Raw genomic sequence first — 23,082 nt, forward strand, 5'->3', positions numbered from 1 at the left:
GCTCGGCCTCAGGAGCAGAGACACTTGTACAGCTGTGGATCCAGAGCCTGGCAGAGGCCCTGATCTTTCTGCATGAGCTGAGCACATTGTTGAATGGACAAAAGAACAATCCTCTGAATGTCATCAGTCACACGTCTGTCTGCAGTCAGTCCTGCAGCATTTCTGTAGCACGACCTCATGCCCATTTCTACAGATGTGGAAACTGAGGTGCAGAAAGGCTAAGGAACTTGTCCAGAATCCATGTCAGAAGCTGGAATCGAAGTATGTGATGTTCCCGAGATACTGGAAGCCTGGGAGTGGAGGTGGGAGGGTGGCCCCGGGACAAAGAAGAGCATAGCAGGAGGGCCTCAAAGGCACTGTTCCCACTACCCCCTTGCTGCTCCCCCAGGGAGCCTGGAGATGCTGCATCTTGGGCAGGACTTAATCTACCAGGGGAGAAAGAGAAAAGAGGCCTCAGCCGAGAGAAGGCACAGCAACAGGAGTGGACATGGACAGAGACCAGCATAAGAGGACCCATTGCTGCCTGTCACCGGCTGCCTCCTGGCCAAGATCTGGGGCATCTAGGCCTCTGGGTGCCCACGCACACCTCCAGCCTTACTCACCATCAGCCCAGACCCCACAGCCCTGCCTGCACCAGCCGCAGGAAACACAGTGGCTTTCCAAGCTGAACTTCCCAGAACAATTGCTGCGCCTCCCCAACCTGCCCGGAAAGGGGGAAAGAGCACAGCTGCTTCCTGTCCCCACCTGACTCGTCACAGCCCACAACTGTCCACCCCACTTCCTCTGGCTCCCGGGGACACTTAGGCCATGCCTGGTACATACAGGTCCTCAACACGCATGTGGAGTAAATAGAAGGTCAAAGAATAAAAAGGTCCCAGCCAGGCAACCAGTTCATCTATGGAGGCTCCTCCTGCCCCCAGCCAAAAAAACCCAGCTCCCTCACCACAGGAAACCAGCTACATATGACCTTGAAACTGTCCTTTCCCACCTAGTAGCCTGAAAATCTTTAATGCACACATCTCTCGCCAAAATACCTGAACTGAAAGTCCTAGAATCATACTGATTTTGATGATGGTGCTTATTAGGCACTTATAGCTGGACTCCAGGTCCCAGCTAAGCCCCTGCTGGTTTTGCACACACACCACCTTTCACCAGAGCCAAATCTCTTCCCAGTTTCCCTTCCTCCTTCCTCTCTAGTTCTCATGCATCCTAAGACCCAGCGTCACCTCCAGGCTTCAGTAAACTCTGCCCCCTATCAAAATCCTTCAGAGCTCTGCTGCACCTCCACTGTCTTCACCACCCACCGCCACTGCTGTCTTACCTGAAAATTATCTGGATATTTGTCTCTTCCCTTCCAGAAGCAAACACTCAAAGGCCAGGATTAAGGATCGTAAGTTCTACAAAAGGTTTCCACCTTGAAGCTCTAGATCCCAGCTATTTTAAGGACAGCACCAGGCATCCTATCCATGGGGTATTTAATACCCACTTCACAAGGGGGAAACTGAGGCTCCAAGGTTAAACAAGACACCGCAACACAGAGGCAGGAAGCACCACTGCTGAACCACAGCCACCTCCCTGTCTCCCAGTCAGGCTCAAAACTGCTTTCAGCCCCTACATCCAGACTAAACACGGCTGTCCAGGGCGGCTTCCTTTGGAGAAGGGACTGCCATACTAAAGAAGGGCCACATTCAGAGATGTCACCAACAGCCTACCTGTACCTGAGCTCTGAGGCAGTAGAACATGTGTGGGCTCTAGAACACTGAAATTCTGTAGAAGCCTCCTGCTCACCCCACACTGAGACATCAACCTCTGCCATGACCTGTGTCCCCTCCCTATCCAGCAACTAAAGGGGTTGTGCCCTTAGTTTAGGGCACAGAAGAGGCACGCCCCAGGTCCTCACCAACACCAACGCCAACACTGCTCTGCTTGGCTAGTGGCCGGGCCAATCCAGGTGCAGCTGTTACCTGGATGAGGCAGCATGAGAGAACACACACACACACACACACACACCCTCCCTCCCTGTCCCCTGGGAGCTGTCTCTCACCCATTCCACAGCAGAATCTAACAAGCCTGGGCACACCCCCATCTCCAACCCACCAGAACAGGTGGCTGGGCCAGCTGGGAAGCATCTGCTTGCCAGGTCAGGTCCCTTGGGAGTGCCATGGGCCCAAGCCGCTGAGGCTGCGCTCACCTGGCTGGCACCTTCCTCTTCACTCAGCTCCCCTCCTGGATGGGGCAGGGTTGAGCTGCAAAGAGCACCAGGCTGCTGTGGCTGGGTGGGCAGCCCCTCCACCTCCCTGACCTCCCGCACCTGGTCCCCGCTCACTTGTAAATGACTAAGCGATTTCTCCCTGGAGCAGGCTGCCAGGAGGCCCGGCTGGCTGCAGAACTGCACCAGGATGCCCGGAGCCACACGCGCTGGACCCGTAATTAGCTAGTTCTCTTCTTGGGAAAGAAAACCCCTCCATGTTTTGTTTTGTTTTATTTTCCCCTTAAATGAAACAAATCCACCCACAGAGTTACTGGAAGCGCAGGCATGTGAAACTGAGCCGTTTGCAAAGAAAATTAGTCAGCAGCCTTTAGCTGCGCTGCTCGGGCTCTGTAGGTGGGGCTGCCTGGGCCCCAGAGTGCCCGCTCCGGAGGGGAACCAGGTGGCCCCGACCGCCCCACCTGCCGTTCCCACACCGGGTGATGCGGGCAGCGGGTCTGATTAGAATACAGCCCATGCCATGGGCAAGTTCACCGGTACCGGATGTAGAATGCAGTGCACTTTTTTACCGTGGGCCATGGAGGAATCGGACTGGTGTTCAAATCCTACCCGACCATGATAATGGAGCCTCTTGGGGTCTCAGGTTCTTCATCTGTAAATGGGAATGACAGAACCTACCAGGTGGGTGTGGCGTGTCCCCAGAATGGTAACATAGCATGCAAAAGGCAATCCCAAAATGCTAGCTGTTGATTAGGTGTAGGGGAGCAAAGGTGAGGGCCGTCTCAGGGTCCTGTCCCTCAGAGCCAGCGTGAGCCTCTTGTCACAGGGAAATCAGCCCTGTGTTTTACCCACAGTGCAGCCTGGTAAGGTGGGCAGTGGGCCAGGCCAGGGGCTAGCAGAAAAGCTCGAGTCCTTGCCTCTCTGGACCTGAGCTGTGTGACCTAGCTGGGCTTCTCCATCTGCTCCCCACCCCCATCTTGACAAGGAGAGCAGATTCATCCCACAATGTTTTATTTTCAACCAGTGTGTTGTGATTTTAAAAACAACGAACCCACTGAATTATTTGCCAATGTTTTTAAGGCCTGGAATCTTGGCTTCTCTAAGGGGGAAGAAAGGACACTCCAGTACCAGGGAGCTCCATTGCCCCAGGGCCACCCTTAGGAAGGACATGCACCTTCTGCTCTGTCACAGTCCTCCCCTCTGCCCTACAACCTTCCTTCCAAGTCCCTGGGGACATGTGAGTTTGTGACCCAGTTTAAAACCCTAATTAAAACCCTAAGGCACCACCTTAGCCACTTGTCACTAGAAATATCCACAGGAAGTATCCCTGGGGAAGGTAATTAAAATCTGACGGTTAAGGCTAATTTTTCTTAGAGAAAAATAAGACGCTGTAAGAAGACCTACACCCTGGGCTGGCCAAGGGAAACCCTGTCTGAAAGACTTTCTGTGATCTCCTAAACAAAGGACAGAGTGAGTGTCAGTGTCCTGCTCTTTTTTCACAGCCTCCCTCTCTCTCCTGGTTAGGAACTCAGGGCGGGATCCCCCTGGCTCTCACACCTCTGGACATGCAAAAGGAGGGCAGTAGAGTCAAGATGCTGGTGGGCAGCAGACCTGTGCTCATCTTCAGCAGAGAGACTCTGGACAGCCTTGAGGAGCCCTCCTGCTTACCCAGTCAGCCAGCTCTTCTGTATACTTGCATATTCTGTATATTTGAATTCAGTGGGACACGGCTGGATCTACTCCCACTCCAGCAGAGACACTGAAAATGTCTAGTGGGCCTCTGGGGCAATTTCCAGTTGCCCCAATCACTGCTGAAGAGAAAAGTGTTGAGGCACAAGATCTCCAGCTTTCGCTTTTTTTAAGGTGGTACTGGGGTTTGACCTCAGGGCCTTGCTCTTGCTAGGCAGGCACTCTACCAGTGGGGTCATGGCCCTTCTTTGCTTTAGTTATTTTCACATAGGGTCCTTGTGCTTTTTGCCAGGGGCCAGCCTTGGTCCTGTATCCTCCTACTGGGATGACAGATGTGTGCCTCCAAGCCCTGCTCTAGGATCTCCAGTTTTCTCCCTCTTGAGTGACATCCCCTTTGTTCATTCAACCATCACCAAGCACCCCGTAAGGGCCAGGCACCAAGACACAGCAGTGGGTGAGCTGGGCATGCCTCAGCTTCCAGGCTGCAGCATCACAGGATATTTTCTTTTACCTCCTCCCGCTGGTACCCTCTCATGCCCCAATTAAGAAAGACTTCCTTCCATCAGAAAGTCCTCCTGCATGGCAACAAGGTGCACTCCGCAGGGCTTATGCTGCGAGGTACGGCAGTGACTGCTGCCTTCCAGCAGCACTGGGGTTTGAACTCAGGGTCTTATGCTTGCTAGGCAGGCACTCTTACCACTTGAGCCACTCAGCCAGCGACTACTGCTTTCTGATCTGCTCCGCACCCCTATCTAGCTCAAGGGTCCTGTGGGCAGTCTGCATTGAGCCTAACTGCTTCTCCAACTCTGGCCTGATCTTTTAACCCATTTTAGCTTTGGTTTTTCCCACCTGTAAAATGGGTGGTATATGAGTTAAAGATGGAATGTGTCATGTATCTAGGAAGGTGCCTGGCACACATAAATCTTCCGTTAACATTGAGCAAACTGGTCTCCTTTCTGAAGCTGCAGAGAGAAAGGCAGTCTGTGTGCAACAGGCCCACTGTGGACACATGTGGCCTTGGGCCCTGGCTTTGTACAATCAGCACATCTGCCCACGGTCACCTCCCCCAGACAGCTTTCCCTAGGTACTTCTGAAAGCCAGGCCGCTTTTATGTGATGAGTCAATGAAAGATCATCCAGTTATCACAAAATCCAGTTCATGAGCAGCTCGTCCAAGAAACTTCTGTGACAGCGCCTGCCTAGGTGACTACTGGCCCTTCACTTGAGAGCACTTTCACCTGACACCCCAGTCTTCACCTGCAGGGTGTGCTGCAGTGATGAGAAGAAACTGAACTCAAGGACATGTCCATGGCCTGCCCTGACTGCACAGGTCCTAAAAATCACCAATGTGGACACTTACAGCAGGTAACCATGCGGCTGAGTTACAAAACCATAAAAAGAATCATGCAGCTGGGTGGTGGCGGCTCACACCTGTAATCCTAGCTACTCAAGAGGCTGAGATCAGGAAGACTGTGGCTTGAAGCCAGCCTGGGCAAATAGCTCATGAGACCCCCCACCTCGAAAAACCCTTCACAAAAAGGGCTGGTGGAGTGGCTCAAGGTGTAGACCCTGAGTTCAAACACCGTTACTGCAAAAAAAAAACAAAAAAACAAAAAAAAAAGAGAAAAGAAAAAAAAAAATCATGCACTAGCTTTCATGGCATATGTTCTGAGCCCTGAAGAGGCAGCATCAGTCTGCCTAGTGTCCAGTAAGGTCAGGTAGGCCTTTACCTTGTAAAATATTGACGAGAGAGAGAGAGAGAGAGAGAGAGAGAGAGAGAGAGAGAGAGAGAGAGAGAGAGGGAGGGGCGGGGGGAGGGAAGAGACAGAGAGAGATTGATCGATGGGAACCAGTGACCAGTGACACAGGGACAAAAAATTTGACCGCCTGAAGCCCTCCCGTATCTCAAGACTTAGTGACTGGCTTCAGAAAGACATCAGCCCCATCCTCTATTCTGTCTAAACAAAGGTAGTTTACCGGGCTGTGGCTTAAGCACAGCTCCGCATCACAAAGTTCACGTTCCCCAGAGATGCTTACCGCACCCATCTTCCCAGGAAGAAAGGAGAGGTCACACCCCACATTGCCAAACATTTCACACTTGACACACCGCACTTACAAAAACAGCCTGGGTGCCACCTGCTTGACCCCTGTATCATTGGCTCTGATCTATTCCTGACGGTTTACAGAAGCATGTGGAGAGAGGCAGGGAGGCTGGAGGCAGCCATTCACAGCTGGCCTTTGGCCTTGGACCTCTTTTGTGTGTAGCGGTACTGGAGATGGAACCCAGAGCTCACTTGAGTCACGTCCCCAGTCATTTTGCTTTTAGTTTGTTTTTCAGATAGGGTCTCTAGCTTTTGCCCAGACCAGCCTCAGAGTGTGATCTTCCCACCTCTGCCTCTCAAGTGGCTGGGATTACAGGGGCTCCACATGCCCGGCCCATTATAACTATTGTCAGCAGTTCAAACTACTTCCCCTAAAGCTAAATCGTGTATAGAACCCTGTGTCCCCCGCCACACATACATACAGAGTGCAAAAATAAATAAGATTCCTGTGGTTCAAATGGCCCTGAAGTCCTTCAGTAAACTGGGGACAATGTCCAAAGGAGTCTGTGCTCTGAAGAAGCTCAGTTTAAATCCCCAAAGCACAAGAACCCTGTCTGACCTTTTCTAGGACTCCAATGTTATTCCTAAGCCTGACTGATCTTTCCGGAAAGGAGAATATCCAATGCACATTGAAGAGATGAGGGAACAAGAAGTAATTGTTGGGGCTGGAGGATCAAGGTCTAGAATTCAAGATAGCAGTCTCTGCTCTTTGTCTGTGTTTAAAATTTTCCATCATAAAAATACACAAACTGACAGCACAGCAAAACCTCGGCTGTGGCCAGACACATTAGGGGAAAGAAAAAAACCCAGTCATGGTGAGGACTCAGCTCCAATGCAGTCTCTGGGTCGGCCCTGTCTGGGCATCTCCCCCAGTAGAGGCACCAGGACAACCAGGACAGAGCCAGCATTCAGGGGACACAGGCTGGATGATGAAGGGATTTTTAAAAGGGGGGAACCCTTATCCCAAGCTGTCCAGACAGCCCTGAGTGTGTCTAGTGGCAGAAAGACCACAAAGGGCAGAAGGCAGGGGCAAGAGAAGGAACCTACCACAGGGAACAGCTCAATATGACGCAAGGGCAAGAAGCAGAGAAATCCCATTTCTCCAAAGATGACAAGTCTTTTCAATGGACCTGTGACACATACATATAATTTACAGGTAATTACACCTGTGCTGCCTCTTGATCTCTGTAGCTTCACAAACACAATGTAACCACTTTCTTCAAATCTCCAAATTGAAGACCCTGGGACCAAAAGAAACATTCACCAGCCTTCCCTGCTCCTCATCTTCAGAGAAATCAGTCAACTTGATTCCGGTTCCCCAGCTTTCTGATTTTCCCAGGGGTTCATCCCCCAGACATCCACGTAAGCACCAAGCAAAGCCCACCATTCTCCCACTCCTGTGCTGAATCTGAGGCTTCCTGGGATCCACCTACCAGGCAAATCTCCCCAGCAGGGGCCATTTCCTATGGCTTTCCCATGGCAGGTGTAGGAGCAGCTGTTATCATGGGGTCTCCCCAATCCCTACCCAAGGGAAGATTCGGCAAAACAGGGTAACACCACCCCAGCCAGAAACTGGTGCCTTAGTCAGACCTGCAGCTAACTCACCAAGTGGACATCAGTGACCTGATTGGGAGAGCCCCAAGGTGACCCAGGGAGCTGAACTGGGTCTCGTGGGGACAATGACCAGGCCCCAGTGACCATGTTTTAAATTCAAGAGTGCAGAGTGTTGGGAAGAACTCTAGCTTACCCACGTATTTCAGGAACAGCTTTGGTGGTAAGTGGGTGGAGGAGGGCGCAAGGATCCCTGGGCTTAGCACCAGATGCCTCTCTCTGCTGTGTCTCCATTCTTCGCTCCGTGCTCCCATGAGGCCAGTCTCCCGGCCCCAACCCCGAAACCCCCCACACCAGAAGGAACCCTCCTGAGCATCACACAAGGCCCTGGGGGCCACCTGGCACCCTGGCAGCTAGTAATGCTGCCAGTTAGGTTGCTGGCTCTCGAGGGCCCTGGGCTGCTTCCCACACCTCCCAAGCCGGGCCTGGCAAATAGGAACACCCCATCCGCGATGCTGTGGGGTCAACAGTCACAGTACAAAGAACACAAGCTCCGAAATCAGGCTAGCCCACCATCACCGACATGGCTGTGCTGCCTCCTACATCTTAGACAACCTCTCTGAAGCTCAGTTTTCCCACGTGTAAACGGGGAGACCATATCCACCTCCCAGGATTGTGGTGGTGTGTGGCAGGCACTGAGAAAGGTTCTAACTACCCACAGAATCATCCTTCTAGCAGACGGGATTTCAGACACCTCCCAACTGCCGGCCTGAGCATGGGAGAGAGAAAGCAGGAAACTTTCAGGGAGCTCCGGCAAGAAATCAAGAGAAAATAAGTCTAGGTAACCAGGATCTGGGGACTCCATCTTTCCCCCACAATCCTGGGGCCACTTCTGGTCCTGCTCAGCCCCCTCCAACCCACTGACCCGGCCACAGGTGACGTATGTTTTGCTGACAGTCTCACCAATCGCTCATTTCTTCCTTGTTCCTTCCTTGAGGCAGGAAATGGTGATCAAAGGTGCTTGGGTTCAGCTGCTGGTTCTCCCCCTGGGTGGCCAAATGACCCTGAGTTGCCACCCCTAACCCCTAAGTACCATGGATACCTTGAAGACTGTATGACTTCATGTGCATGCAGCACCTGGACATGACCTGGATGTGCTGGCCTCAGGCTGGTGACTGCTGGGCCTGTCTCTCCTGATAGACAGTGGTCTCTGACAGCAAGGTTCTCTGTTGCTTGTGACCTCCGCCCTGGCAGATTGGCTCATGTAACAGGTGCTTGGTAAATGTTTGAATGAATGAATGAATGAATGACAAATAGTCTGAGAATGTTTGCAGTTCCTGACCACTCACAGGGTGATGTGGGAAATTCTTTTTTTTTTTTCCAAGCCAAACTGTATCCAGCTTTATTAAAGATACTTTTCATAAACAATCATGGTATTTCAGGCAGGACACGGGCAGACAATCTTTAAACAGTATACAACAACTTTCAAACTCCCTTCTTGGATGGACTACCAAAATCAGAAAGCCACTATAAAACCCAATGACATCTTCATTTGAAGCTCTGAACATGGAAGTTTAGAGTGAGGGTTGACATTTCACATTAAACATTCTTACTGAGACTGAAATCCTCGCAGTCTGGTTCTGTGATGAGGTCCGTGGGGAGGGAAGCCTGGCAGTGGCCAGCACCCCAACACCCAAGATCACTACGCCGCACATCAATGTCAATACATATCACCCCTCAAACCTCCCAGCCCCACAGGAGGTAGCTGCCCCACTCCCCAGCCACCCGGCCAGAAGGGACTAAGCCGCCCCAAGCCCACATTTGGTTCTCTACAAGGCTCTGCCTGCTCTCACCCACCCAACAGGTGTCCAAGAACCTCCTAAGGATGCAGCAGGGAACAAGAACGACATACATAGTCCTGCTCTCCTGAGCCGTAGTCCAGTGGAACGACAGCTGCTATCCTCGCACTGTCCTCACACCTAGAGGGGGCCAGGGTGTGTCTGCGTTACTGACACAGGGAGCAAGCTCAGTTTCTAGAAACAGTATGAAAGGGACTTGCAGGACAGCCTGCAGAAACTGGGGGAGGGAGAGAGGGGCCTCCTCAATCTCCTTCCTCATGGGTTTAGTCACTGCCATCTGTGTTATGCTGACCCCCATCTACCTCTGGTACAGATGTCCTCACCTGTCTCCATGTGAGGGAGATTGAGGAGGGCTGGGAGAGACAGAGACCCTGGATGGGGGAAGAGCAGGCAGGGTTGGAGGCAGTAGGAGGAGTTAGGGGAGGGGACAGGGTACTGAGGTAGCACAGGAGGTGAACCGTTCTGCACAGGAGCTACTGGAGAGGCCTACAAGGGCAGGGAAATGAGGAAGTAGAGACCAGATATGCTGACCATGCCTGGAGACATGGGAATGGAGGCCAGACACTGGATGAATGGCACTTGCTCATGTTCCTCCTCTCACCTGGGTGGCAAGCCTGGCTATCAGCAGCCAAGAGAAGTCAGAGTGGCCCTGCAACCTAGGACTCCAGGTGACCTCACCTCACCTGCCATCCAGCAGAAAGGGGCAGCAGCAAAGCCTAAGTCCACCCCCAGAACTCCCGAGGCCCTATAGTCACAAGTCCTCAAAGGCACACGATGAGTGGTGTACTGGTGGCCCACACCTATAAATCCTAACTTTTCTGGAGGCAGAGATCTGGAGGATCATGGTTCAAAGCCAGCCCAGGCAAATAGTTCACAAGACCCTATCTCAAAAATACCTAATACAAAAAAGGGCTGGTGGAGTAGCTCAAGTGGTAGAGTGTCTGCCTAGCAAGCGCAAGGCCCTGAGTTCAAACCCCAAGACCACCACCAAAACACACATACACACAGAGGCATAAAACATGGTGTATCCATACGATGGGCTTTGAGCCAGCCTTAAACTCAACATGTGCTACAACACAGATGGACACTAAGGTCATTATGCTAAGGAGATAAGCAAGTCACAAAAGCACAAATATTTTATGATTCCACTTATCTGAGTGCCTCAGAGTAAACAATCAGAGGCAGACAGTAAGTACAATGATGGCGTCAGGTGTTAGCATTTAATGGGACAGGGCTTCAATTTGGGAGGATGGAAAATTCTGGAAACAGTGGCGATGGTTACATAACAATGTAACCTTGCTTAATGACACTGAACTGTGCACTTGAAATGGTTAAGATGGTAAATTTTATTGTTGTATTTCGCCACAATTTTAAAAGAGAGACAAAAGCATAAAACTGTAAACCAAGAGAGGCCTTCCCAGATGGCTCTGGGGCATCCTGGCAGTCACCTGGGGACCTTAGCAAGTAACAGGTGTCATGAGAGGTGGCTTCTCCCTACACAGAGGTCCAGACAGAAGCACAAGGCAGGAAACCTGCCAGTTCCAGAGGAAAATGCCAGCAACAAGGCTCAGCCTGGGGGTTTCCAGTGATGGCATTAGTGGCTTTGTAAGAAGGAGGGAGATGGAGCTGGCACATTTGCTCTCTCTTCACCTGTGACGTCCTTATGATGAGACAGGAAGGCCCTCCCCGTAAGCTGGGCCAGGACCATGCTCTCGCACCTCCAAGCTCTAGAACTCTGAGCTAAGTATATTTCTTCATAAATTATCCAGGTATTCAGACAGAGCAACAGAAAATGGAGGAAGACAGCACTCCTCCACCTTTTTTTCCACCCAGGCCTCTCATTAGTTGCATGGTGCCTGCCCATATTGAGGGCTGATCTTTCACCACTTGGTCCACCAACTCACACATCAAGGCAGCCCAATCATTCCCATCAAATGCCAAGTCACTTGAGTTTCCCTTTCAGCAGAAGTGCCTACTGAAACACTGAGATTAATGGATGCTTTACCAGCTATCTGGGTTGCCCTTAACTCAGTCAAGTTGACTCCCCAAATCAACTGTCACAAGTCCACCCCAAATCAACCAGGCGGCCATATGCATCCTTTCAAACTATCCTAATAACAGGATCATGGTTCCGTCTGTGATCAACTCTCCTGTACACAACAGAAAATGCAACCGTCCCCTACTCAGAAGAGAGGGCAAAGACCTTGAGAGATCTGTTTGCTCTCCTCAGATCCTATAATTTAAAAGCAATGATGCAAAAGTAACAATGATGAAATACTGGTATAAACTCACCACATCTTGTGTTATATGATAATGAATAAGAGAGGCAAGAAAACAAGGATATTTGCTTCACGTATTTATATACATATGCAAACATATCCCTAACAAAACAGAAAGAGCTCGTGACAATCACAGCCGAGGTTTCTACAACTGGTTGTACAGTTGTAGTTGGAATTTACCATTCTCTATTCCCCTTCCCTGCAGCAAGCACCTCAGCAGACTGTGGTTCTTTACATCACATTCCTGAAGGGTCTGGGCCATTCACAGAGTTGCCAGGATTGGTCATAGTTTTCTACTGACCTTAATCTTGGACCCTGATAATATTGAGATACCCTAAGTAGGCTAGTGGTCCAATTTCCTCTTGGTAGCCTGGATCGATCATCCCAGCCAACACCTTACTTTCTTCCTAGCTTGCTGATGCAAAGGCACGAAGAGCACACGGTGGTTGGTGGCTGTCTTGTCTTCCAGTTCAATGGACTCACTGCTGTGGATCTTGGTGGAATCAAGTCTTCCCTCTGGAACAAGACCTCCAGGCCAGCAGAGCATAAAATTATGGGAATACCATTCCCATTTCCACCCTCGCTGTGGGGGCCTGTGACGCCCTATTATAGGAGACACGGCACCATCTATCCGACACTGGCTCAGAGCACATGCAGCCTTCTGGAGAGCCTTGCTTGACCTAGCCGGGCAAGACGTTGCCAGCTTGCTGGTACTGTAACTGCATCTTCAAAAGATCATTCTGCCATCCAGCAAGCCACTACATTGCAGGGGGGTGGGGGGCAGAACATGGTGGACCAGTGAATTCCATGAGCACAAGGGCTCTGCCACACTTCTTTGGCTGTGAGGTGAGTTCTTGTCGGAAGCAGGGCTGTGTGGAACACCATGATGATGGACACATTCTGGAGTGCGCAGGTGGTAGTTTAGGCAGGAGCACTGTGTGCAGGGAAGACAAACCCATACCCAGAGCAAGTATCTATTCTAGTGAGGATAAAATGCTGCCCCAACATGACAGAAGTGGCACAATGTAATGGGCCTGCCACCAGGTGGCTGGCTGATCATTCCAGGGAAGGGTGCCATATTAGGAATTCAGTGTTGGTCTCTGCTGAGGGCAGATTAGGCACTCAGCAGTGGCAATAGCCAGGACAACCTTGGTGACTGTGCTCATGCACAACTTCCCTCCTTGTCACCATGGCCACTTTGTTCAAGAACCCATTGGGCGATGACTGGGGTTTCTGGGGAAGGAAGCTGACTGGTATTCACAGACAGGTTACCTTATCCACTTGATTATTTAAGTCAACTTCTACTGAGGTCAGCTATTGATGAGCATTACATAGGACATGAATATCAGCAAATATCACCTTTGTCCATCCAGACAGGTCTAGCCACATACCTTTTCCCCAAATTTCTTTGCAAGCAATTTTCCACTCCCATTCTTTCCAAGTCAAACCGTTAGCAATAGTCAACAAATCAGTACATAATTGCACATCTGACCACTTCTCCTTCCAAGCAAGGTGCACAGTCCAGTTCTGCCCACTGAGACTATTTCCCTTCACTTATGTTCTTCAGGGATGTCCCACAGGGGGCTATGGCACTATAGCTGGCTACTTTCAGGTGGTGGCTGCTATGGTGCAGAACTATCTGTAAACCAGGCCTGCATCTTCTCCTCCTCCATCAGTGATCATAGAGAGCTCACCATAACCCCTCAGGGGCAGGGTGAGGGACAGAAAGCAGTGTGACAGAAGGAGGAACTCATGGGCAGTTGGGCCACTTCTTCTGTAACTTACCTGTGCCTTCAGGACCTGCTCAGCCTGATCACATATATCCTACTTCTATTTGATCAGGGAGTGCTGCTGTGCACACCCAACTTTATGGCTTAGTGACTCAAATAACACCCAGTCCACATGGGCAGCTGAGGCCAGAGTGATGAGCCAGATGGTAGCCCCTAGTCAAAGGTTCACTTTCCACAAGACCCAGTAGTGGGTGCCAAGAGTTATCTCTTATACAGGGGGGAATTATTTGGGAGTGATATCTGGGCCTTGATCCAAAATCCCAAAAGCCTGGGCTATGATTCACATATAGGGACCTGTCAAAGGCTCTAAACAGTGTCCCTACCTGCCCCTGTCACCTTGAAGACCACTGGAGCTGCTGGATTATGAGGCTCATGCAGCAGAGAAGCCTGCATGGCAGCCTGGACCTGTTGCAAAGCCTTCTTCTGTCCTGGGCCCCACTCAAAACTCACAGCTTTTTGGGTCACCCAGTAGTTGGACCAGAGTAACATAGCTAGTTTTAATGGGTGCATTGCTTCCAAAATCCAAATAGATGCACTAGCCCTATGCCTCTTTCTTGGTTGAGGGGGTGGGGGGCAGGCACAACTTAGCCTTCACCTTAGGAGGGGTCTCTCAGAGTGCCCCCATACCAACTGGACTCTTAGAAATTTCAGTAGAGGGCCCGTGAATTTCAAGAGGATTTATTTCCCACTTTCTGACATGAAAATATCTTAACAATTAGTCCGGAGTGATTTTTATTTCTTGCTCACTTTGACCAATTAGCACAATGCCATCAATTAACCAGGCCAGTGTGATATTTGCAGAAGGGAAAGAAGATGGAGATTACTAGGAATTAAAGAGAAGCAGAGCACTGGAAAGCTGACATACCCCTGAGGTACAACAGAAAGCGTACTGCTGGCCTTGCTGGCTGAAAGCAAACTACTCTGGCAGGCCTCGTGGACAGGGGTAGAGAAGGCATTTGTTGGATGAACAGCTGCATCCTGGCTACCAGGAGATGTGTTCACTGACTCACTCAAGGAAGCCACATCTGGCATCGCAGCTACAACTGGAGTCACCACTTGGTTAAGCTCATGGCCAGCCACTGTCACTCTCCAGGACCCCTCTGTGTTTTGTATAGGCTAAGTGGGAGAGTTGAATGGGAATATGATTAGGACCACCACCTCTGTAATCTCCAGTGTCCTTGGGCGGAAGGCATCTCTATGATCCCACTTAGGGATGCAATATTGTGTCTGATTTATGATCTCCCTAGATAGAGGTTTCCACTTGGCCTTTGCTACCACAGTAGAACCCACTCCACAGGTCAGGGAGCTAATGGAGGATTGTGCCAGCTGTTGAGAGTTTCTACTCCAATCCTGCACTCTGGGAGTAGAAAAATAACCACAGGACGTGTCTGGGACCCATCAGACCCACTGTGAGTTGGACCTGAGCTAAAACTCCACTGATTATCTGAGCTCTCTCTGCCCCTCTCTCCCTCCCTGACTGCAGGCCCACAATGACAGTTCCCAATTCCTGGAGTCCAATCAGTTCAGAGCCAGTGTCCAGCAGTCTCAGAAAGTCTCAGTATTTTCAGTTACCCTGGTCAAAGACTGTAAGATCCTTTGGGGAAAGCTGGCGGTGCAAGTTTTCACTAGTGTGCTGGGGTTCTCATTCAGTGGGGACCCAGCCCCCTCTTCTTTCAGGAGTTCAGGGTGTGGAAACTGGCTCAGGCATAGGAACTGATTTAGGGCCATGACTGTCTGATCCCAGTTAGACTCTCATTCACATACCCTGGAGGTTTTCTTGTACAGCCAAGCAAGAATGCAGCAGGCTTCCCCTCTATTTCACTTCTAGGAACACCGTGATTAACTCACCAGCGCCCTAGATCTGCACAAGTCAGACAGCTCTGATTGCTGCTCTGCCTCTGCTGTCCATTACGGTAATGACTGATTACGTCCACCTCGCCTTTGGCGGTTGAGTGCCGAGGCTGGCCCAATCACCCCAGGATCCAATTACTCCCACTGCATTTCCGTGTTCTGAGTAGCTGTGGTTCCTTGTGAGGTCTGGCCTGCAGAGCAGAGCAATCACTGAACTCTTCAAGGGTGCAGAACCTCCTCTCACAAATCTACTTCCCAAAGTACTGCAGGGAAGTGTGTCTTCTGGGCCCTCCTGGTGGAGGTGGGTGGGTTTTAAGTGATGAACTCTAGCACTCCGATCTCCCTAAGCCTATGACTTTCTTCCCCTACATTAAACCTAAAGAGCTTGGTTCCAGCCAGCTAGCTCATGGTGGACCAGCTTCTGATCCATGCGCCAGCCAACCAATCCACCCATCAAACTGTTAGACTCCTTCACGATTCTCAGCAATGCCACGTTAAGTGCCAGATCTCCTCATCAGTAACTTTAACCTGACTCAACTTTATGTCCCCAATCTGATCCCACACCCTCAATATCCATCCCCACATGCTCCCAGGTTCCTGCTGTGTGAATCAGAAACTCATTAGCTCTTTTGGAGTGTGGCACTCCTCACAATTTTTAAACCACCTTTAGAGTAAGGTGACCAGAAGAGAAAGATAATTTGCTCCTTACAGATGGGGTAACCAGACTACAAATGGCCAGACAACCAAAGTGGCCCCCAAATAGAGCCAGCAGGAGCAGGTGGCCACAACATGGATGGTCTTGGCAAGCAGGGGAGCAGAGTGGAAACCTCGTCACAGGCAGGTCCTGCCAACCCTGGATTGCTAGCATTCTACTCAGCTGTCCTTTCCTGAGTGTGGGGTGCATGACACAATCCCTGTGTCTCGTGCCAAATCATCTACTGCTTTCCTCCTTTCCAAGAGGTGCCCTGGAGTGGTAGAGTTTCCCATACTCCTCCACCCACCACCTGCACAGCGAATTCAAGAGGGTGAAGCTGGGCTCGAGGTCTGATCCAGCACTTGTTAACAACTTATTCTCTGATGCCCAGGCCTGCCACAAAGCTCCCCGCCCACATTGCACAAGGCCGGGGCCTCGATGGCAGGCAGAGTTGGGCTGGGCCTTGGCAGATTCTCCTGCTAACTCTTCAGGGAGGCCCATGAGCCTAAGCCCACTGCTAATGTGGTTTGCCTCATGATCCTCTAACGTTGAGCAATGAACAGAACTTTTTACTGCACAAAACAAGCAAGAAGCCACCCAAAGGCTTGGGGCAGTGGCACCAAGACAGAGTCCCCCCAAAAAAGAGTTGCACAGTCCTCCCTTTGTCAGGGCACAGTGTCAACCTCACCTCTAAGGAGGAGACGCCATGCTTACCCCGACCCTTGCCCTCACCTGGAGTAACAGGTAACCCCTCTTTGCGACTGGCGTCTTCACCTAAACATCTTCAGAAGTAGATACAGATGACCTGACATCATGCATGTGCTTCAGAATAATCCAGCAGGTGTGCACATGTGCCTATGCGTATACATGTTGAGCTTTGAAGTTGGTAAGGGAACCTGAGGACCCAGTACACTCTCCTTTCCACATTGGTATATAGTTGAAATTTTCTACAAAAACAAATTCATTATAAAAAATAAACACAAGCTTCCAGAAGGAAAGGCAAAGGCAGTGGGTGTGACATACAGTGCTGGTTATTGGCTTAGGTGTGAAAATCTGGGTTTGAGTTCTGGCTCCTCCATTAATAGCAGTCACCAAGTCACCCTGCCTGCTGAGGACAAGGGGGATGAAGGGAGAACCCGCAGCTCAAGGCTCCTAGGAAGTGTATACCGGTTAATGTGTCAGAACTCAGATCGCAGCCTGGAATTAGAATGTTCCACAAAACGATTCCCCACTGTGACTATGACTGAGGCTCACATCCGAGCCCTGAGCTGTGCATACCTAGCACCCGGTGTGAGCAACACTTCAACTCTTAGATCAGGAAGGATGCCATCTGAGGAAGGGAGAAGCCCACATGGAAAGCCCCAATGATAGTCCCTTTAAGTCTGATCTTGCTAGCGTGCAGGGGAACGGAAGGCCTGAGCACTCCTGGGCAGATGGAGGCACCTAGGTCCACCCTTGTGCCTCTGTCTGATAAAACTTCTCAGAACAAAAAAGATAAATCCATTCATGCACCCCAGGTATATCCTAATTCTTAAGAACTGGTGCAAAATTCCCAGACTAAACTCGTGAACATCCTAAGAATCTGAGGCTTTGCTAAATTCATCTTCAGGCAAGTTTCCATCCATCCCAGAGGAGGCAGAAGGTTTAAGGGAGCAGGCACAGCCCAGGAGCACAACCTACACCATCCTCAGGGAGCCACGTGCAGGGAGAAATTCAACTTCTGTGCTGATTTCCAAGGGAGCAAGTTTTACCCTGCAGCCCCGAGGAACCCACTGAAGGGCAGGTCCAGCCTTGCAGGAGCTGCCCAAGAAACACAGCCTTATCTAGAGCCAGGTGACATCGCCCAGGACCCCAGGTAGGACCACTCCTTCCTAAACACTTTGAAAACCATGGTTTCACTGAAGCATACACCTACCCTGTCCCCTACTGGGGACAGGCTGATGTGCTGTTGCTTTTGTTTGCTCTGCTTCTAGGGTGGTAGCCAGGCTGGGCAAGAAAAGAAAGAGTTGTAAAATTGTTGCATTAGGCGATTTCATACCTCCCTGTCCAAAAACACACACACACACACACACATTTATCTATACACTCACTTACTCCACCTACTGGATAGAGTGCTCCTTGCAGAAGAAAAAAGCAGCAAGGGAAGAGGAGTGCTTCAAATAATCTAACAGCTAGCTATCTCATCACTTTGCAGCTGCCTGGCCCTTGCAGAACCTCAGTGCCCAGGACAGTAACCAACAGCAATAGCCAGGACCCGGCTTGGTCCACAGCCCCGGCTGTGCAATTTGGGTAAGTCACATACCTCTGCTGGGAAAAGTAGGGTTGGTCTAATTAGATGTCTGTAAGTGATGAGGGGCTTCCCTAACTCTGATTCCTTCCATCTGTGTCACTAATGCTCAACCTAGCAACTTCTGCCTTCCTAGAGGGGCGGAGAAGAAGGCATGGGGCAGAGAAGGGAGAGGCAGCCCCCACTCCTTTTCTTGCTGGCTGTTCTCCTCACACCCAACCACAAGGGATGAAAGCCTCTCCCAACCGTCCAACAACAGCCACCACCACCACCACTACCCCAAAAATCCTTCCAAGGACACCAAGCCTTAGTCACGGGGGATGGTGTGCTTACCAGGAACACCTGTTAAAACTCAACTCATGAGCAGTTTCTGATGCTACTGGCTGGAGTGTTTAATTAAATATTACTCACTCAGGAAGCAGCCCCTGCCAGCTCACCACCAAACTGTACAGTTCCTTTTCAAAGAAAAAGGAGAGAAAGAGAGAAGCCCGGGTGCTCCTTGGCTGGCAGGGGCTTTGCTAGCTGCGTGCCTGAGGCGGTCCAGCACAGCCCATTTTCCAGAACCGAGCAAGGAAAGTCATGCTAAGCAGGTACTTGGAAGCAGGTGGCTCTGCCCACTGTCAGGTTACCACAGACCACACACACGTTAGACCCACTCACAGAAACATTCAGACACACATTCACCGAGAAGATACAGAAACACACATTCACAGACACACGCACACAGATCCACTCAGGCACACATCCCACCCTCAACCCGAACACACACAACTTCCCGGCAGTCAGTATCCTCAAGGACACCATTTGCTCACATTTGGAGCCTTTGCCTTCGCCCATCAGTAGAACTTGAACAGGACAATTACCATGTCCCCGCATACACTCAAGCGCGGGGTGACCCATCACACTCGGCTGCCCACGTTTCTCTGTTTTCATCGATTTCCTGATATAACCCTAGGCTCCCCCTCCGTTGCTGGGAGAAGCCGCGGCGGCTCCGGGGCGGTGGGGACGGTGGCGCCGCCAGAGGTGTCGCCCGGCGGGCTCCCCGGGGGAGACGCTGTGGGCCTGAGCGGGGGAGCCCCAAGGAGTAGTCGGGCCGCCCTGCAAATCCGGGCCGAGAATAGCGGGAAAAGCGAAACTAACTTAGCCGAGCGGGGTCGCACTGCCCGGTGCAGGAAGGGCCGAGGGTATGCCCCGGCCTTGGCCTCGGCGACAGTCTCGGGAATGGGGGGGTCCAGGGCGCCGGGGCACTCCGAAGTGGGCGGGAGAAGCCGCGCGCCCCGGACCCGGTTCTCTGTCTGCAGCTGCCGAGGCTCAGCCCCGGGCGCAACAGTCCCCGCTGCTGCCGGGACCCCCGCCCAGTCTCGCCCCCGCAGGTGGGACCCGGGAGCGGCCACCACCCGCCTGCGCCTGCAGGGGCAACAGCGACAGCAGCAGCGCTGGGCGGCGCCCGGCCCCTCTCCGGGGACCCGCGGTGAAAGGAGGACTCCGGGAGCCAGCGCCCCCCCAACCCGGACGCGCATCCCGTCCCAGTGCTCTGCCCTGCGTCCACCCGCTCGATGCCCAGGGTGGCGATCGGCGCGCCCACCTCCACCCAGTCCCCAGCGCCGGGCCGCGCGCCCACCCACCGGGTCGTCGGTGTCCTGCGCTGCCTACCGCGCCCGGGGAGGTCGCGGCTCTCCAGGACCCGGGAGGCTCGTGGCGCCCCGGGCCGTGTCCGCCTCAGGGAGCGAAGTCGCCTCCTCCCCGCGGCCCCGGCGCCAGCGCCTGGAGCCTGGTTCCTGTTGCGAGCGCCCGGGCCGCCCGAGCCCGACTTCTGTGCGGAGGAGAAAAAGCAGCGATGGCTTTAAAGTGGAAAAAAAAAAAAAGCGAGAGCCAAGCGCCGTGGGCGTGGTCGTCCCGCCCCCGTGGCCACGCCTCCTCCCTCGGCTCCTCCCCATCCGCGTGCTCCCTCTCCCCCCCCCCCACCAAGCTCACAGCGGGGCTGGGCGCACGGGGCGGGGGCGCGGGGCGCGGGCGTCACGTGCCGGGCGCTTGGTCTGCCGCCCTCTGCCGCCCGCCCGCTGCCTCCTCCGCCCCGCGCCGCCGCCCGCTTTCCGAGGCCGCCCGGGGCGCGCGAGGCCGCGGCCCTGCCTCCCAGCCTGGTGTCCGCCGCGATGGCCTTGTCGTTGCGGGCCCGAAGCTTCGGGCTCTCTGCAGGCGTTTTTGGGAAGGGCCGGGCGTTAAGGCCTAGGTTGCAACAATGGCCCTGGAGTAGGGAAGAATGGGGGGGCTCAGTGATAAAAGCAAACAAAAACTTTTCGGAGCAAGGCCTTGCTTTTCTGATCTGAAATCCGTCACGTTAACTTTCTGTAATGCTGGGGAGCGAGGGTATGGTGTGTGAGTGGACACATAAACCCTCCGTTATATTTTGGAATCCACAGGGACCACGGTCTCAGGACTTCAAGACCACCCCACCCCATCTCTGGGGCTCGGGCACCTGGGCAACCGCAGTGCTTTGGGTCGGTCCTCTGAAAGTTTTTGTTTATTTGTGGGGTTTGTGTGGTGAGACGTTTGAAAGAGAGTCTTGCTATTATAGTCCGGGCTGGCCTGGGATTTGGGATCTTCTGCCTCAGTCTCCGGTGTGCTGGGATTACAGGCCATGTGCCACCGCATCCAGTTTGCAAGTTTGTTGAATGAATCAATGAATGAATGAGAGACTGCCTGGGAGGTCTCTACCTCTGAGAACTTCACATAGAGTGTCCTGTGGTTCTGGCTTATCAATGGACCTTTTCTCTCCTTGCCCTCCAAAGAGCAGTCACTTGGGACTGTGGAGATTTTAAAGAAATTACTGTGTTAAGAGCAAAATCCCCTTATGTCTCCCCGCCCCTCACTGTGCCTACTATCCATTGAAGGGAGGTAAATAGTTTTTCACAGTTATTTAATCTTTACCATAACCTGTGAGGGCGGGACGATTGCTACACTCATGGTAAAGATGAAACAGTGACTGCCCAAAGTCTACTATAGTGGAAGTGGGAGCCCAACTGGACGGTTAGTCTCCAAAGTCTGATGTCTTTCACCTCACTGTGCTGCAAATGTTTCATTTCTTTTTGTTTTGAATCAAGAATAAAAATACAGATGCTCCAATGACTGCTGTGGACTAAGTGGGCCTATGTGTGCCCTGTGATCACTCCAGTGACTTTTAGGTTCAAGTTGCCAGACTAACCAGGTGAGTGGCCTTGTCAGCAACCCAGGGGTGCTTCTCATTTAAAAAGTGCTCATGTGCCCATGGCTCATGCCTGCAATCCTAGCTACTCAGAAAGCAGATAGCAGGAGGATTGTGGTACAAGGCCAGTCCAGGGAAATAGTTCATGAGACCCTATCTCAAAAATACCCAACACAAAAAAGGGCTGGGTGGAGTGGCTCAAGTGGTAGAGCACCTACCTAGCAAACATGAGGCCTTGAGTTCAAACTCCAGTACTGCCCCCCTCAAAAAAGCAAACACTCATGACTCCCAGTAGCCCTTTGGCAATTCAGTAACTATTGCTCATTTTAGAGAAACTGATCGATTCAGCCATGTTTGGTGTGCTGTGCAGGTGTGGTCATCCCACAGAGCTGGCATTACAATCACACTTAAAGGGCCTCAAGGGAAAGTCCTCCAGGCCTTGACTGTGGGAGAGTTTCCAGGGCATACTGGAGCACATTTCAAATGATTATAGGGTTTGTTCATTTGGAGCTCAAGACCCCACCTTTGATGTGAGGGCCCAGAAAAAGACTGTTCCCAATTAAAAGTCTTTGACACCTCTCCTCCCTTCAGCATTAATCTTGAACTTGCAGCTCTGATCCAGTCAGGTAAGTAGATCCTGCTGACCTAAATGCCCAGAGGAATGCCTGGGGATTGAGCCTTCACCTCCTCCAGGACAGTGGGCAGGTGGACCATGACTACTGTGACTCAGAGCACAGTTGAGTAATTTGAAGGCCAGGCTATGTGTGAAACAGGCGTAAACTGAGCTGCTGATAACTATTGTTTGTAAAAAAGATACATAATCTTGCAGTATTGTAACATGAACTGATAAACACTACTGTAACATACACTGGTTAACACTGGCAGCTCGACTCAAGTCTTAAACCAAGGATCTTTGTCCCACAGGGGTGAATAGGGAGGAGGGTGCTGAAGTACTGCAGCCAGCCCCAAGCCCCCTATTTCACCCCCCTCTCCCACATATATTTCGTCACTTGTATCAGTAATGCAGATGATATAATTTGCTTACTTCTTTAATCTGACTCAAGAAAACAATAAAGCTAAATTGTTAGGGAGCAAATTAACATAAGCTTTTCTGATGATGGTTCTAGGTCCACTTAGAGTCATCTCAGACACCCTTGTGACCGAATCCTATAGCCCTCACTGGGTTAGAGGCTCCCATCTTCTCTGAGACTTTTGCTGGTTGGAGTGAATGCGCAAAAGATGTGCAATTAGACAAGCATAATGCAAACCCATTGCCATTCACCAGCTGTGTGACCTTGAACAAAGCACTAAACTTGTAGAGACTCAGTTTCCTTATCTGTACAATTGTTCTACATGTTTCCCAAGATTGAGGTGTGGGGGGGAGATAATTCAACAAATGGTAATTGAGCATAAAATGTGCAAGACATTGTGTTACAATGAAATCAGTGGAGCCTCACGCCTGTAATCCTAGCTACTTGAGGGGCTGAGATGGGGAGGATCAAAGTTCAAGGCCAGTCCAGACAAATAGTTCAAGAGACCCCCATTTCCAAAATAGCCAGAGCAAAATGGA

At 51.6% G+C, this 23,082-nt stretch overlaps 1 protein-coding gene across 3 annotated transcripts in view; it reads right to left on the reverse strand.

Annotated features, from left to right (window-relative positions):
* Positions 1-20,145, reverse strand: part of Spsb1 (splA/ryanodine receptor domain and SOCS box containing 1) — a 62,142-nt gene extending 41,997 nt beyond the window's left edge. Inside the window, exon 1 of one of the 3 annotated variants that reach the window (XM_074081423.1) lies at positions 19,964-20,145. The gene's annotated coding sequence lies outside the window, so the exon portion shown is untranslated. Of the gene's footprint in view, positions 1-2,191; positions 2,323-19,935 lie in introns of those variants that run through there. The other 2 variants (XM_020157505.2, XM_020157506.2) reach the window with 2 other exon arrangements.
* Positions 20,146-23,082: the final 2,937 nt, after the last annotated feature.

This window comes from Castor canadensis, chromosome 7 (genome assembly GCF_047511655.1).
Source record: "Castor canadensis chromosome 7, mCasCan1.hap1v2, whole genome shotgun sequence".
NCBI lineage: Eukaryota > Metazoa > Chordata > Mammalia > Rodentia > Castoridae > Castor > Castor canadensis.